This window comes from Falco naumanni, chromosome 14 (assembly GCF_017639655.2).
Source record: "Falco naumanni isolate bFalNau1 chromosome 14, bFalNau1.pat, whole genome shotgun sequence".
NCBI classification, from domain to species: Eukaryota; Metazoa; Chordata; class Aves; order Falconiformes; family Falconidae; genus Falco; species Falco naumanni.
Genome location: NC_054067.1, coordinates 18,933,398 through 18,949,378, shown reverse-complemented (window position 1 = coordinate 18,949,378; position 15,981 = coordinate 18,933,398). Strand labels below are relative to the sequence as shown.

Here is a 15,981-nt window from a genome sequence, read left to right as displayed (position 1 = left end):
TAGATATGGAATCCTGTTAGTGTGCATCATTCTGAAATTTATAGCTTTCCAGTACAAGCTAATTTAAAATAATGAAAAAAATATTGTTTATTCTAGCATTTCTGCATGTCTAGACTGCTCCTTAAACACAAGCTGTGCTGTAAAGTACAGCAAAAGACACAATATATTTCAGCTTTCTTAAGTTTGTTTCTATTTTGCCAGACATAAATCCCCAAACACCCTTAAAGATGCAGAGAACAGCACAGGGTAACACTTGTTAAGTTTACAAAATTAATTTAAATGAAGACTTTCTGCAGATTTTTATTACTTGAGCAATTTCCTGTTATCAAGGGCAGTTGATAAATAGTTATTATACAAAAGGTATTTCATTAATTCCTAGGTTACAGGCTCGGTATGATTTTAGTCTTATTTAAGTCAACTTAAGATATCACCTGTATTATCACCGATATCGTAGCTCCTATCTCCTGCAGTCAAGCAGGGAACTTGGTCCACAAACCCCTGTTTCTGCGCCAAGTTCCATTCTGAGTCTTTCTAACGTCCTGCCTTGTGCACCTGTGCCAAAGCCGTGCCCTTTTGGTACGCACGTGCAAACTCTCCAAATGTGCAGTGTAAAAATTAATGTATTTTATACATAATTCATGACATTTAAAAAACATTGTCACTTGACAGCCGAGGTGATAACAAAATTAGCGCATTCTACCTCCCGCTGCTACTTACCAGGCTTCCAAAGCTCCATCTTGTAATATTGTTCTGGCAATAGCCCTGCAAGACAATAAACACTGCTGGTGCCCGGCTCTCCCTCAGAAACATATGTATTTAGAACTTGTGACCCTTCTAAATATAATTCAGCCTAAACTTCCTACATATTATCGATAGATGTATAATGTCTCCAATCTTGAAATCAGAGGAATAGGTACCATACAGTCATGTGACAATTGTTCAGTGAGATTTGTGGTTGTAGGTTTTTTTTTTAATGTGTTTGCCATTCCTGTTTACTACTGAATGTGATATAAAGTGATTTGACCTGACGTTATGCCAGCTTCTTGGCAAAAAAAAAAAAAAAAAGGTCTACAAATAATTTAGAAAAACTGATTAGCCATTGTAAATTATAGACTAGTGCAAGAGGTGGGACTGCAAGAGGCCCACTGTTTGTATTCATTATGAAGTCCAGATACAGTATCAATTCACATTTATGAAGCATGGTGCAATGTAGATAAACATCGCTCCTGGAAAAGGTAAAACTTGGGAATTTCCATTATCAAGAAGCAGAAGTAAAAACAGTGCTAGTGCTCAAAAATCCCAAGTGGGATTTATTTTACATTTCCAGTAAATGGGGACAGGGGAAAAGGGAAAGAAAGAAACTATTGTTCATGTTAAGTGCATGGAGAATAAAAGTCTTACTTGGGACTGAGGCAAAAGCCTAGTAACAGATGTGGTACAGTGCAGTTGCAGTTTATTTTCTGAGTTTTTCTGTTGCTCTGACAGGAAAAAAAGAAACAAAGCAGAACTGTGTGAGGCCTTCAGCAGAGAAAGACCTCCAACCTTATCTGTCAGTCTGGAGAAGGTAGCTCCTTGCTGTTCCCTGCACCAGCCTCTGCATATATGCCATTCCCAGTAGTGAAGGGAAGGCTTGTGTCTCTTATTTTCTTGCATAGAGACATAAAAGTGAATTATGGTCTTTCTTCGAGACTGTCATCTACGGTGGCCTCTCCATGACTTATCTGGGTGGCCAACGTAAGGCTACTCAAGCAATATATTTTATGTGACCTTTGCAAAAATGCTGAGAATTCATCCTACAGGCAGTGCATTTTTATTAACAGGTTATTCCACGACAACTATAAAGCCAATAGCTGTACAATGTCTATGAGGCTTTTCTCCTTACATTTTGAAAAGTTTATAAAAAAATCAGCGTCTGTGGGAAGAGGAACCACAGTAATTGCTATGAGGGAAAGGCAGGGACAGCCCCCGTTCTGCAAGGTGGCAGCCTGCCTGCAGGGCAGCCAGCACAGTCACAGGGCCCTGCTAGCACACAAATTGCTCTAAATCGGCCACCGCACATGCAGCATCCTGAAGAACTGGCTGAAGGCGCTGTATGGAAACCATATTTCTGAGTTTTTCTGTTAAGTGCAAGTTTTAGCAAGGAAGCAAGCTTGACCTTCACAGTGTGCAAAACTTTGGCTCTGGTCCTAGCTCTTTTCACATGTGAATAGTTCCTGTGGGGCCTCTTCATGTGCTCAGAGTAACAAACAACTTCAGGACTTAGACCTTGATCTGAATCAAGGGTAGCAGCAACACCTCCCGATACACAGAAAGATTTTTGTTCATAGCAAAGTAATGGATTTGCTACATGGACAGAGTTAATCTGTCTTTGACTCCCAATTTTCAAGATGTAACCGCCTGCTTTGGTTTGTAAAGGGGTTTTGCCCTTTTCAAGGGTAGCAGTTCACCTCCAACATCAGTTCAATAAGCCATCTACTCCTTCCATCTTGTTTGGGGTTTTTTGTTGGTTTTGTTTGTTTTGGAGGTTTTGTTTGCTTGTGGTTTGTTTCTTGTTTTGGTGTTTTTTTTTTTGTTTGTTTTTGTTTTAATGAAATAGTTTTCACTAGATTGGACTTCTGGCTGTGTATTTCAAACACAGTTGAGGCTGAACTGCTCAATCCATTGTAGCTTATCCTTAGACACCACTTTGAAAAGCAGGACAGGTCATCCCCCCCAGACATGCTGTTTGCTTTCCTTTCTGGAATGGCTGATGCTATCGCAGTTGATCGCTCCTGCACAGGACAAACTATCATGTAGGTCATTTCGTTTCCCAGTAATATTCAAACTTCAGTATTTTTTTTTCCCAAGTATTGATCTATTTGTATTTAATCTGAAGCAAGGAGGACGAGAACATGACAGTGTCCAAACGATACGCAGAGATTCCTTCATCAATTGCCTCTTCTGAAGTGTAAAATACTGTTGTCTATTAGGATGTGCCTTTTATGGACTTGGCTATTTTAGAAAACCACTGTGACGAGAGCTCAATGGAATATGTATTGAGAGGACTGAAAGCCGGTCCTCACCTGTGCGCCATCAGCGTGATGTACACCAAACACCCATAGCCGCAAGCCGATTTTAGGTTTTGTCCTTTTGTTGTTTATATATGCTTTACTTGACATTTTATTAGAAAATGCTCAGAAATGTTGGTGAATATAACTGAGTGGTGGGCATTACTCTCAGCATCGTGCTGCGCTGCAGCTGGGACGTGAACTTTAATATGGGGGAAATGTTCTGTTTGTACATAATGAGGTACCTTTACTGTCAGGGTGTATATGGGACAAAAATAATGAAGTCACAACTTCACTAGATTTGTAGGATTTAGCACCCACTACAGTAAAATACAGTGGGGCATTTGGTCAAAGCAGGCGACTGAGGGACTGAGGTACGATGTAGTAATACAACCTAGAAGAAAAGGAATTGCATCTGTTCTGTAGGACTTGAGTGTGGTTAATGGCCATGCAATTGTTCCTGTGAGTCCATAGTCAAAGAACCTCACTGAATACATGAGTTAACAGGTAAGATGGATACTATTCACTGAATGACTGGGGGTTTTTAGAAGCTGTTTTTAGAACTCTCTCATCCTCCCTCTTAGATACCTTTATTTCAGAGAAATCCTGGCATTTAAACTATATTTAGCAATAAAAGTGAGACATCACCTACATCTTGCTGCAGTGAGGAAGGTAAAACAAGGCATTCACATACATTTTCATATTACTTTTAAAGAAGGACATAAGCAAAACTCTGTGCTGTCAGGGCAAGTGCAATTTCTTTTCTTGTTCTTCGGGAAAGAGTTTAAAGGCCTCTCCTCCCCCAACAGCAGAGCGCAGAAAAATTGCTAAATTATTTCCTAATAATTATTGTGTTCAACGAGAAGTGCCTACTGCAGGCATCTAGCAAAATACTGCAAATAATTCAAGATACTAAAATTATTAAAATCAACACCACAAATTAACTATTAATTAAAACTGCATTTTCACGCAGGCACCCCTGGCCAGCCGAACTCCCCGGCACCCCCTCCCTGCTGCAGCCACCGGCGCCGCGCTCGCCGGCAGCGCCCCGCCGGGCCGGGCTCTGTGGCCGGGACAGCGCCTGCCCTGCGGGCCCGGCCGCGACACCCCGGGCCGCCCCCGAGCCCCGCCCGAGGCTGCCGCACGGCCCCGCGCCTCCCTGGGCGCCCCCCCGGCGGGCCCTGCGGGACCCCCGCCCGCCCGTACAGCCCAGCCGCCGCCGGGGAGGGCGCCCCTCGGCCCCGCGCCCCCTCCCGCGGGGTCCCCCCCCCGCCCCCCGCCGGGGGCACCGGGGCTCGGCCGGCGGCTGCGCTCCCGCCTGGGCTCCGCCGGGGCGGGGGGAACGGCTGCCGGGGGCGGGGGGGCAGCGCGGGGAGTCGGGGACGGCAGCCGCTCCGCGGGTACGGGCACGGGCGCGCTCCCCGCGGGGGCTGGGACGAGGTGCCCCGTCCTCCCCCGCGCCAGGCCGGTGCCGCGGGCAGCCGGGCGCAGCCGGGCGCAGGGGCGAGCCGCCGGCGCGGGGCTGCCCGGGCTGCGAGCGCTGCGCCCCGGCCCCGAGCGGGGAGCGCCGCCGGCCCCCCGGGCCTGTGCCGCGGCGCGGGGGGCGCCGGCGGGGCCTGGGGCCGCCCCCCGGCGAGGCGGCGGAGCGGCCACCGCGCCGCTTTCGGGGGATTCTCCGAGAGGCAAAGGCAGGGCGGCTCCGGGAGGGGGAACCCCCCTCGGCTCGGCGATTCGCATCCCCGGCGTCGCCCCTCCTCCTGGCGGTGATGTCAGCCGCGGGGAGGGCCGGCTGGCAGCGGCAGAGCGGGGCGCGGGCAGCCGCGGCAGAGCTGAGCCGGAGCCGGAGCTGCCGCCGCCGGGACAGCGCGGGGTCCGGGGCGCCGCCGGCAGCGCAGCCCCGCGCCCCCAGGGCCGCCGCCGCCGCCCGGGCCAGCAGCAGCCCCGCCGGGAGGCGGCCGAGCGCCCAGCGGCGGCGGCTTCCCCGCGGCGGGACCCGCGCACCGCTCCCCCCGCGCCCGGCTGGGCAGGGCTGGGGCTGCCGGTGCCGGCGCCGCGCTGCTCGGCGGAGGGCCGCGGAGTTCGGGGTCTCTCCGCGCAACTTCGGTTACGCGGCAGGACCTCTGCGGAGCGGGGCTGCCGGCGCGCCACTGCTTCCCCTCCCGCTGCAGCTGCAAAAGCTGATCATTAACTAAACCCAACAGAAATAAAACAAACTCAGGCTTGCCTAAAAGTTAGGATACTATTATTTTTCCCCTCGCCCCTCCCCCCCCCCGTCCCTCCCCCCCCCCCGTTCCTCCCCCCCCCCCCCGTTCCCCCCTTTACGGTTCCATTCCCCGTGCGGAAGCCGCCCCGGGAGGCGCCCGGCACCCTGCATGGGAAGCAGCGGTGCGGTTTGCATCGAGGATTCGCTGTGGCGAAGCGGTGTAACTTGCATGCGGCGGGACAGCCTCCGCGGCTCCAACCGCCCGGGTGATGCGCTGAGGAGCTCCTGCGGACTGGCATCTTGTGCAGAGGAGGCACGGAAGGTAAGAAGGGGGCTTGGGGAAAAGAGGGATTTTTCTGTCCTTTGCTACGCTATCTCAGCAGAGCAGCAGCAGTTCATCCAGAACAGTATCGAGAGGCTGGAACCACTCAAGTGAAATGAGAGGCTGCTCCTGTGGAAAGTCCACGGAGCTTACAAGTGGTGGCAAAAGATGTATTTATTTTTAGTCTGGTAGCATCGCACGGTCGTGATCTGTGCGGACAGCGAGCCAACTCGCGCAGCTCTGGAATGAGGAGATCCACAGTCTCCGTCTCCGATGGGCAGTTTGCATTGGCTGCTGCGTTGTGTTGAATGTGTACCCCCGCTACCTCCCCAGAGCATCCCATCATCCTGCTGGATTTGTGTTTTTTTTTTTCAGATATAGTGCCTAGTATTAATGAGAGAGGGAGAGGGATGGGGGTGGTGGTGAAAAAACCATATGGAACATTTTATTGATGTGATCATAATCCTGTAATGGAGATTGCATTAAATGAGGATTGCATCAAAATGCCTAGCTGCTGTGGAGAGACGAGAAAGCAAAAACTATGCTGGATTGTAAATGAAGTTCTTTGATTGAAGGATTTTCTTGAACCATGAAGGGATGGATGTCTGTAAGCTTAAAGTTGCTGTATATGTGGAGCACTGGAATGGGATAAACCCCAGATCAAGCTGAAATAGATTTTAATTTACCCAAGCTCTGGTTACAGTTAGAATAGGTTAGAGGCATTGCAGTGGTGTCCAGTGAATTCTTGGTTTCAGCTGTGGAGACCACAGAAAGGCAAGGAGAGAATTTTAACATTTGGGGAAGAGGAGGATGGCTCCTTTGTGACTTTTACCATGATGGCACAAAGCTTCCAGCCTGCAGGAACCTTATGGGCGATCCGGAAAGCAGAGGATTTATCTCATTTTCCTTTTGCAACCTTGGCGTAGTTGCCTGCAAGAAGTAGCCGGGAGGTGTGTGTCAAGAGGCAAGGAGGGACTTCCTTGCCCCTCTCGGACACTGAAAAAAACTGTGAGCTTCAGAGAGAGATGGAGCCGACTGTCTGATCCCCTCTTTTCAAGCTTGAGTTGAAAATACATTTTGAGTAATCGTTGCTCCTTATCTCAGTTGGCAAAGGAGGGGAGAATATGTTCAAGTTTACTGAACCAAAGCAGAGCTGAGGACAGTAGATATTATCCACTCACTCCCGCATTCTTTTTGTGCTAAATTTTATCCTGGCGTAGAGAACTGAGCCACAAAAGAGCACCTTCTTCCAGCCTTACTGAAAGGAAACCTAAAGAGAACAAAAAGATTAAGCCAAAGCTAAATTTTAACTTTTTGCTTCTCAGCAGTGGTGGAAGTAGCATTGATCTGCTAGATTACACAGGTCGAAAGAGGTAAGATAGGAAACAAATTAAAATTGTTTATTTACTAATATTTCCACATGCACAAAGTTGGCATACAAAGAATCATCACAGAGTGGGAAAGCTCCGTTTCTTGTAACCACCTAAGTTATGACTGAGGGAAGCAGCGGAGAAATTCCTGTAAGAATACTTGGCAGTATTTGTAACTGCAAGAGAGCTGGTTAAATACAAAATTACATAGATTAAACCAAAACCAAATATCCAGTGTTCTCAGAAGTAATTTCTTTCCCCATTTGAGTTGTGTACAAAATCTGAGGTGATAGCTCCACAGTTCAGCCTCTTTTGCTGTGTATTTGGCGCAAAGTTGAGATGGATACACTTATTTTAAATAAAATGAAAAAACCCAGCGTAAGTGTTGAATTCCTCTTAAGCATTTTATTTTGGCAAAAGATGATTTCTAGTGAATTGTAAGAGATGGGTTTAGAATATTCATGGCTAAACTCCAGGGAGCTTAGTGTTAGCTCAGTAGGCAGAAGGTTCTTCCTCTAAAGAGATATCTGGAAAAGATGTGTTTAAATTTCAAGCCATATTCAGCTGAGACTGTTGGTTTCCACATTTTAAAATCATTTGTTATGCTTCTTGGGGGAATGATGCCTAATCTGGAAAATAAAGCAAGTGTTCCTAGCTCACTTTTTTTTTTTACTAGAAAAAGCAAGCAGTGTGCTTTAATTGTACTTCTGTATCTACAAATGTTCCAGATTTGACTCTATTTTTCATCAAATAACAGCTGAGGAAAAAATTGTCTTCCGAAACCACGGTTATTCATGCAGATCTTGCTCTGTATTTTTGCTACAGAAGAACTCAGCTTCATGACTGCATTGTTCATCCTTGCAGCATTTCTTTAAATGTGAGCCTTGCTATGGTTAAAGGATAATTTATATTCAGTGTAGTACTGTCTGCTCAGTGGAATTGGCTTTATACATTACAGCCTCTGCAAAAAAGGAGATCAAAGATCTGAACCTGTGGTCCTGTATTGCATTTGTATTCTAGGTGGACTTGAGTAACCTTATACTGGAGCCATTCACACTCCCATAGTTAAGGATATGTCAGTCTTTCCATTAAAACACCCATTTGCTTAGTAATTTAACAGCTAGTTTTAAAGACGGCCTCTAAGCTTAACTTAAACACATTCATATAGTAACAAAAAAAAAAAAAAAAAGATACCCTAAGCAATGAAGTACAGTAACATTTGGCATTTGCTAATAGAGCACTGTTAAGTTGAATTTATAGAAAGCTTAGGAGAAAGTAATGCCTGCCTGAAAAATTGAGATGAAAAGGGAAGAAAAGTCCTTTCAGATTTGGAAAACTGCTTATGGATCCAGGTGAGTGTTCATACCTGGATTTTAAAGGGGCCTGTGACTGCTAAGCAGACAAGTAGGGCTTTTCTTAAAGGAGAACAGCACTGGCCCCAAACAGGAATTAGTCAGATCTTGGTTTGGTGGTTCAGGTTTAGGTTGCATTGGAACTAATGCCATTGGCATTCTTCCAGTTAGTTCTTTTGAGGGTTAAGTTACAAGAATAATCAAAACCCCAAACCCTGTATCTTAACCAGTGAAATTATCCTTCCAATATTGTAAAAAGAACTATACTTTTTTTGGATCATGTTGATTGTCTGATACAGGTGTTGGAAGCATCTGGGAGATGCTGCTGCCAAAGCACACTTGCCAGGTAGCCCACCTGAGAGCAGCCATGGCAGTAACCACACTTCCCATCCCAGGGGCAGCCAGCCCGACTAATGTCACGTTACACCTAAACAGAACCCTTTCTTCTAAAGCGTCCAAAAACCTTTTACAATTGCCTGTCTCGCTTAGATAGCCATCTTCCAACAGTGAAGTGTGTGAATGCTTATAGTAACTTTCTGTATATTTCAGGTTAGAAGTGAAAAGACTACAATTAAAAATACAGGTGGATTCGATGTTACAGTTGCACATGCTGTGTAGTACCTGTGTTCAAGTAGTAGGTTCAAGGTACAGCTTGCTGTATCCCAAGGGTTTTAGATTAGATGAAATATATGAGTATTGTTTGAATGAAATTTTTTTCATTTAACTACAAAATTCGTAAGGCAGATTAATAGTTTTATGTCCCAGGTACCTTATTCTGCAATGAGATCACTGAGAGGAACTATGTAACCGTTGTCTGTCTTCAGTGTGGTGAGGTAGTGCTGACTATACCTTTATTGGATCCTCTGAAAATTCATGCTTCCTGCAAATATACAGGAAAATAATATGAAGCAGGAAATTTAGGGTGGAAATGGGAATCTGAGTGTCCCTTAAGATCTGTGAGGAGACTCCCATTCTCATTTTCCAATGGTAAAGTAAGGAAAATAGGTTTAAAACAGTCTTTTTCAATTACTGTCTGAAAATTAGTAGAGTGCCTTACCAGGAAACATAAAACCTTCTATAGCTTTTGCACATTTAAACACTCCACTGAAAGAAGAGTTTAAAACGGTCCTTAAATTTGCCTTTAAGGTGTTATGTTGTGAAAAAGAGTGGGATTAGTGGAAAACACATTTTGAGTGATAACCATATTTACCACCTCTGGCACATGTGAATGAAAGATAGGTTTTACACATGTATATACATACATATATATATACACACATACATATTTTCAAATTCTTTTTAGAAAAAAAATACTGTGTTTCTAGGTAAGGGAAGTGGCTGATGTTTTCACAGTCATGCAGTAAGGTTTCATATTTGAATGAAGAGACTCCCACCAAACCGACCTCACTTGCATGGCAGGTTTCGTGAAGGTCCAGGGAAAGTTAATGTAAAAGCTACAGTACAGATAAAAATGACTGGAATTTAGTCTGTAGGTACAATGAAATCATGGTCGTTTTTGACAGTAAATTTGAAATTGCAAAATGTTTTCTGTAGTAGTGTCATAGTTAAGAATTCTTTTCATTTGAAGTCTTTTGTCATTGCTTTTAATAAATATCCTGTTGAAAATTATTTCAGATACATTTAGAAAATAAATGCTTTCCCATAAATTCTCTAAGATTATGCCTAAGCCAAAGCTCCCTGCAGTCTGTGAAAAAAATCCTGTCGCAACAGGGCCTTCAATAATTGCTCCTTGCATTACCTGGCGTACATACTTTTAACTTCTGCCACTTGTTTAGGAGTTCAGCATGTTAGTGTGGTATAGAGGGCATTGCTGTGGAGGAGTTTTGCTTGCAAGGATGGCAGGACTTACCCTGTTTAACAGCAAGTGCTTTACTAACTTTTACAGTTAAGTTCTTTTTAAATGACTGTCTTTTTCCTTCATTTGAGTTGTGATAGACTCTGCAAGGATTATATAATTTCAAGAAAACCTGCATAACCACATCAGCAGAGAGCCAAGTATGTTCTCTGAAAGACAGATGAACCTGGAAATTATTGGAGACTTGCAAATTCAGTAGTGAAATTATACACAGACATGGCCCACTGTATTTGAAACCTGTCACTGTGGGGTTTACTGTGGCAGTTGACTGTGCTAAGGACCTTTCTCTGCTTCATCTTCCTGCCAGAGGAACATCTTGTGTTGCCTATTACTTTGATTTGGTATGGGTGTTTTGGGGATGGTTTTCTGCCTCCAAGCTGGTCCGGAAAGAAGATGTCACTGGTGATGTAGTCTGTTTGTATAGCAGTGTTTATCTGTTACATCCTTAAGGACATAGTTTTATTATTTTTGTAAGATTTTAATTAGCAATTATGTGTGCTTTATGCTGTCTACTGAAGTAGCAGGAAATACAGGCTAAAGGGAAGAAAAAAATCAAGTAAAAGTTCGGAATGCTTCAGGCACAGCATATTTCATTTAACCAAGTACTTATCACTGTTATTGCTCTGTGCTATCTTGTTAAATAAATAAATGTATATGTATGGAAATCTATGATCTACTGGATCTATGGTCACATATGTGGTCACACTAAAGCTACATACTGTCTTCAATTCCAAGTTTAGTCCCTGGCACACATGATGCATACCGGCCCGCCAAAAGGGAAGCAAAAAATATTTGGGGGATGACAGAGCTGCGGGTTCTTTTAACATGTAGCACAGGGAACAGGTATAAAAGAATTCAACTCCCTGCCCCTCAGATTTCATTAGGAGGTCGCGTATTGGGGATCCTCCTGAGAAAGCAAGTTGCATGACTTTGGAGAGGAAAATGGTGTTTATCTCTGCTAATGGAAGTCAGAGCTTAAACCCATGATGTTTAGTCATTGATGCAGGTTTTGTGATTGCTTTTGTAATTATAAAAAGATGTATCCTCCTGTCTTTCGACAAACAAGTATGAAACTGTGTGTCCTGACAGGCACACGGTTACTGGATCGTTGGTTTTACTCAGGGATGCTTGTGGCTTTTTCCCTGAAATGGACCTAAGCAGTATGTCAGGGTGCAGGTTGGATTCACAAATCAGAAAGGGATTTTCTTAGGACTTGTAGGATGTTTATGACGAAAGACCTAGACTTGACTTGTCAATGTTAAATAGCCAAAGAGTGTGCTGTAGCAGTCCCTAAGGAGAAGTGCAGAGGAATTGCAGTGTTTTGAAACTTCATTAAATGGTGACTTAACAGGAACTATAATTTGCGTATGGAACTCTGGGCTCAAACACTTTGGGCCCTCACTGTAGTAGTTTGTTCAGATTACAGCTGCTGCCAGTAATTTGTAAATATATGCAAGATACAAGGCATGAAACGAAAGCTATCATTACATGGAGTAATGGCTTTACTTTGTCAGTCATTTAATTGACCCCTGGAAAATGTTTGTGGCAATGTGTTGGAAATTAAGACCTAAAATACAAGGCAACACAGTAATAATTTTGGGGATGAAAATTGGGAATCAAATGCATAAAATTCATCTTCTCTTCATCTCTCTGCCTTGTCCACCTGTGAGACTTTACCAGAATGAATGGATTCCAGCTACTATGGGTTTCATAATAGTTTCCTGTAATTGAGACTCTACTACAGGAGATCAGTTAAGTGCTTGTCAGACAAGTGTATGTTCATGTCTAATTATCAGAGAATTCTTTTTAAAATTCATGTTCAGGAGATCTGAAATTTGATGACTTATTAAAGAAAACTAGATATAAAGTAAATCAAGGGGATTGTAGTCCTAGTTCGTTTGTTATAGATTTCTAAGATAATTGAGAATGGTCTTTTCCTCTGGCCAAACAGCAGCTGAAATAGCAGTTGTTACTACTTTGTCTTCCATGACTCCACCATAAACTTGAGGGAAAAGAATCACATATGTGTACGTGTTTAATTGTTTATGGCATTAGTTAAATCTGAAGGAATTTAGAAGGGTTCATAGTGGAAAATAAATGTATTTTAATTTTTATAATAAATTTGGAATAATGATGACTACCAAATGGAACTGTTGTTAACATTTTTGGTATTAACATATTCTTCCCCCACCCTCTCATTTTTAAAAAGAAAACATATCTAGGGAAACACTGTAAGCCACACTTTCTTAACAAAAAAATGCTTTAAAATACTTCTTCAAAAGACTACAGAATTGTGGGCCGTCAGTTATATTTCTTTATTTTTTGACAATATGTTCAGTCAAATAGCAGTTTGTATCTTTCACAGTTTAGCTTTAGCTACATCCACAAAGAAAACTATTTTCAATAACTGCTCTGAAAGTACCCTAAAGCATAACACAAAGTATGTCTGAGGTGAGTTCACAGAACATGCACTCAAGGTGTTTCAAGCTACAAAGGGGAGTAAAGACATTTAGCATATCAGAGAGAAAAAAAGCTGACCACTTTAAAAAAAGTGAATGTAAGTCAGAAAGCAAAGACATGAACAGTCTGTGCCAAGGAAATGTATCACTAGCGTGTGGTCAGGAACCATTGTTCTTTGAAATGAGGAATAAGGTTAGGATGTGTGGAGCGTTGGTAACCTTGTGGTGAGAAACAAACCAGTAATATCTTCTGGCTGTAGTGCTGTGCCAGCATGGAGCCAGGAGCATCGGTGAACCACCCAAAGCTGTGTGCTAAAGGAAGAGAGATTCTTGGTGACTAAATACCAATGATTCTCTAAAGAGTTTGGGTGTTGCCTGTGTCACTTTTGAATGTTTTAATAAAAGCACTTAAAAAATCCTGCTTGCTTCTCCTTTCCCTGAAAACAAAGAAAATTGAATTTACATGGTGCCCACTCTTTCTCATTTTTGAAATTTGACTAAATCGTTTATTAGAGCATAATATTATAGAATGGAATGATACTTTCTAAAAGAACTAGCAGTGTCATTTTAACACGTAGGTGTGAACTTACTAGTAACACTTGCCTCCTTTTTACGATGAGTAAAAAAGTATAAAATAGTAACGGATTATTCTTTATTTTCAATGATACAGAAACTAATTTTCTTTCAGGTCTTTCAAAACAATGTGTCTTTGCATTAACTTTGTTAAATGAAGTTCAAAAGCAGTATGCTAAGAATTTTTACCGTGGAACTGAGACGGACTAATATTTTCAAAAGCACCTCCACAGTCTGGGTATACAAGTCTGATTTTCAAAGTGAGTTGGACTCTAAAAGAGCCTGAAGCTCGTCTGCTTTCAGGAATCTTTTAAGTGTTTTTGAAAAGTTTACCATTTTTGTTAAAGACTGGTTATAGTATCAGTTTGTACTTCATCTGTACAAGCTGTACAAAGTTACAAAATCTGTACAACTGTACAAAGAAATCTTATATTTCCTTGAATATTAGGGACTTTAAAACTAGTTGCATCCAATATTCAAAATGTGGTGGAACTCAACCCTATCAAAAGCAAACTATGGACTTCAGCTAAAAACTTGCAGTCTGTACCAGAGTTGCACAAAATAAACTTTAAAAGGAATGTCTATATTCTTTTTATCAATTTATTTTATTCAAGCAGATTTTAAATACTTAAATAGAGAGGAGGAGAAGCAGATTTAGAAAAGCTGCCACAGCATTGAATCGATTATAGTAAAGCTGTAGAGTATCGTGATGTTGGGAGAGTTTGGGGCCTCTAACTTCTTACTTACAGTGTGTATTTTGTGGCTCATCAAACACACACAGTTAGACATCACCCAGCCCGTGCAGTTAACGAACTGTTATGGAGCTGAACCTTCAGTACTGGAAAAAAACCCTGGTTATATTTTGAGACAATCATGCTAAGCATGAATTCCAGTCAGAAAAAGAGATCCTTTTTACTTTCTTTGCATCTAAACTTTAAAACCCAGTCAGACAAACTGAGACAATAAACAGAAGTTAAAATGCTGAAGGAAGAGTTTATAAAATGGAACAGAACTGACTGAATTTTGCCTGAATTTATGATAAAAATTGTTTATTTTTATTCATTATAGGATGGTGGACTAAACCTGAAACCCACCATAGTATCCATTGAGTTGGAGAAAGAGGTAAATCCACTGGTAAATTTGTTGTGATAGGGCAGTCCTTTTTGTGATTGTATTGCATTACACAGCTCAAATTCAGTGAGAAGTTTCTAACGATATGAATGGAATTTGGCTCCAGTTCTGAGCTGGAGTAGTGCTCTTTGGAATCACTGTGTAGGGTATTTTTAAAGTACCAAAAAAACCTTAATTAACAAAACATTATTGTTGTTTGGGACTGCTTAGCTTTGTATACTGTGTTACACAGTTTGTTCAGTAGCTGCTTTCTTTGGAGAGAGATATATATGTATATATTATTTTGTGAAGTTAATGCAGGTTTCAGGTTTTGTTTATTGTTTAACATGAGTGGGAAAACATAAACCCCCAGAATATTTTCCTGTTAAGTCTGATGAAAGCTTAGCCTGGCTTCATACATGTGCCACTTGTTATAAGTCCCCTTAATGTTTGTATTTTTGTTGTACTGCACTTATCAAAAATGAGTATTTAAAAATAATAACTGAAATAAAAAATAGTGCAACATCAGTCTTCAAAAACTGTGCACAGTCTCAGCTCCTTATATGTAATTCATTTTGGCAGGTACAGTACTTTTAGGTTTTATTGTATTATAAGCGCTAAAAAAGCTTGAAAGAAATCATTGGAAAAAGGTTTAGAGTAAGTGATTTAGATGAGGCTGGCAGGTGGTGTGGTATGGCTATTGCGAGATCAACTAAATTCTGAAAATTCAGTCACTTCAGAGTATTGGATCTATGTCTTGATTTAGTCATTGCTAAAGCAAAAGTATCGCTTTGCTCATCTGATGAACTGTGAGGTATTAATCAACCAACAGAAACTACCTTCTGAAAAATTTGGGGTGTTTCAGTGATTAGAGTGATAACTTGGTCAGGATATCTTTTTAACTGCTGTATATGTGATTATATGTATGTATAAAAAATATGTAACACTGTTACTAATTTGTCTGATTGGGAAGACAGATAAAGTGTAGGGAATCCCTAAAGGGACGGTGAAGTTGAAATGGTGAAATTTCAAAATACTCTTGGAAACGGCTTCAGTACACTTCTATGGTAGTAAAATACGTGTTGATGATTCTCACAAACGTTAGATATGCTCAGACGTTTCTTAGTCTGATCGCTGAGGGAATTATAATGTTCAATAAACTTTTTTGTGATCCATAAGAACAAATTAAGGAAGCCTTCCATCATTTTGTGATCCACAGTTATGGCAGATTTTCCTCCTTTTCTTTTGTTTTAATACATACAGCTTTGAGTGATGCAGTTCTTACAGCCTCAGCCGTAACTGTTTTGGAGGGAGAAACGTGTCAAACCCTTTGTGGGCTGTCAACAGCTAATTTCTTTCTCAGATTTTGGAGATCCTACTCAGTTTTATGGAGGACCTTGTAAATGGCTGCCCTAGTTGTAGTTACATATTTCTGCCTATATGTAGAGCTGCCTGATGTCCTTGACAGCAGTGTGACTTTAGGCTGGGTTATGCAAGCTGGTTTGCACAAGATCCTTTGCCATTTTCTATTTTCCTGAACCTTAACTGTGTATTCATCTGAGTTTCCTAGTGATAAAAAGTATGAATGATTTGAAGCTGCAAGCACATGAGATAATCTTGTAGTAAATCAAAAGAAATACTTGAAGCGGTTTCTCCTTTTTGCATACTA

General features: G+C 42.1%; 1 protein-coding gene across 1 annotated transcript in view; it reads left to right on the top strand.

Moving 5' to 3' along the window:
* The first annotated feature begins 4,866 nt into the window (after positions 1-4,866).
* PCDH11X (protocadherin 11 X-linked) overlaps positions 4,867-15,981 on the top strand; it is a 508,255-nt gene continuing 497,140 nt past the window's right edge. Inside the window, 1 exon segment of the mRNA XM_040614703.1 lies at positions 4,867-5,572. The gene's annotated coding sequence lies outside the window, so the exon portion shown is untranslated.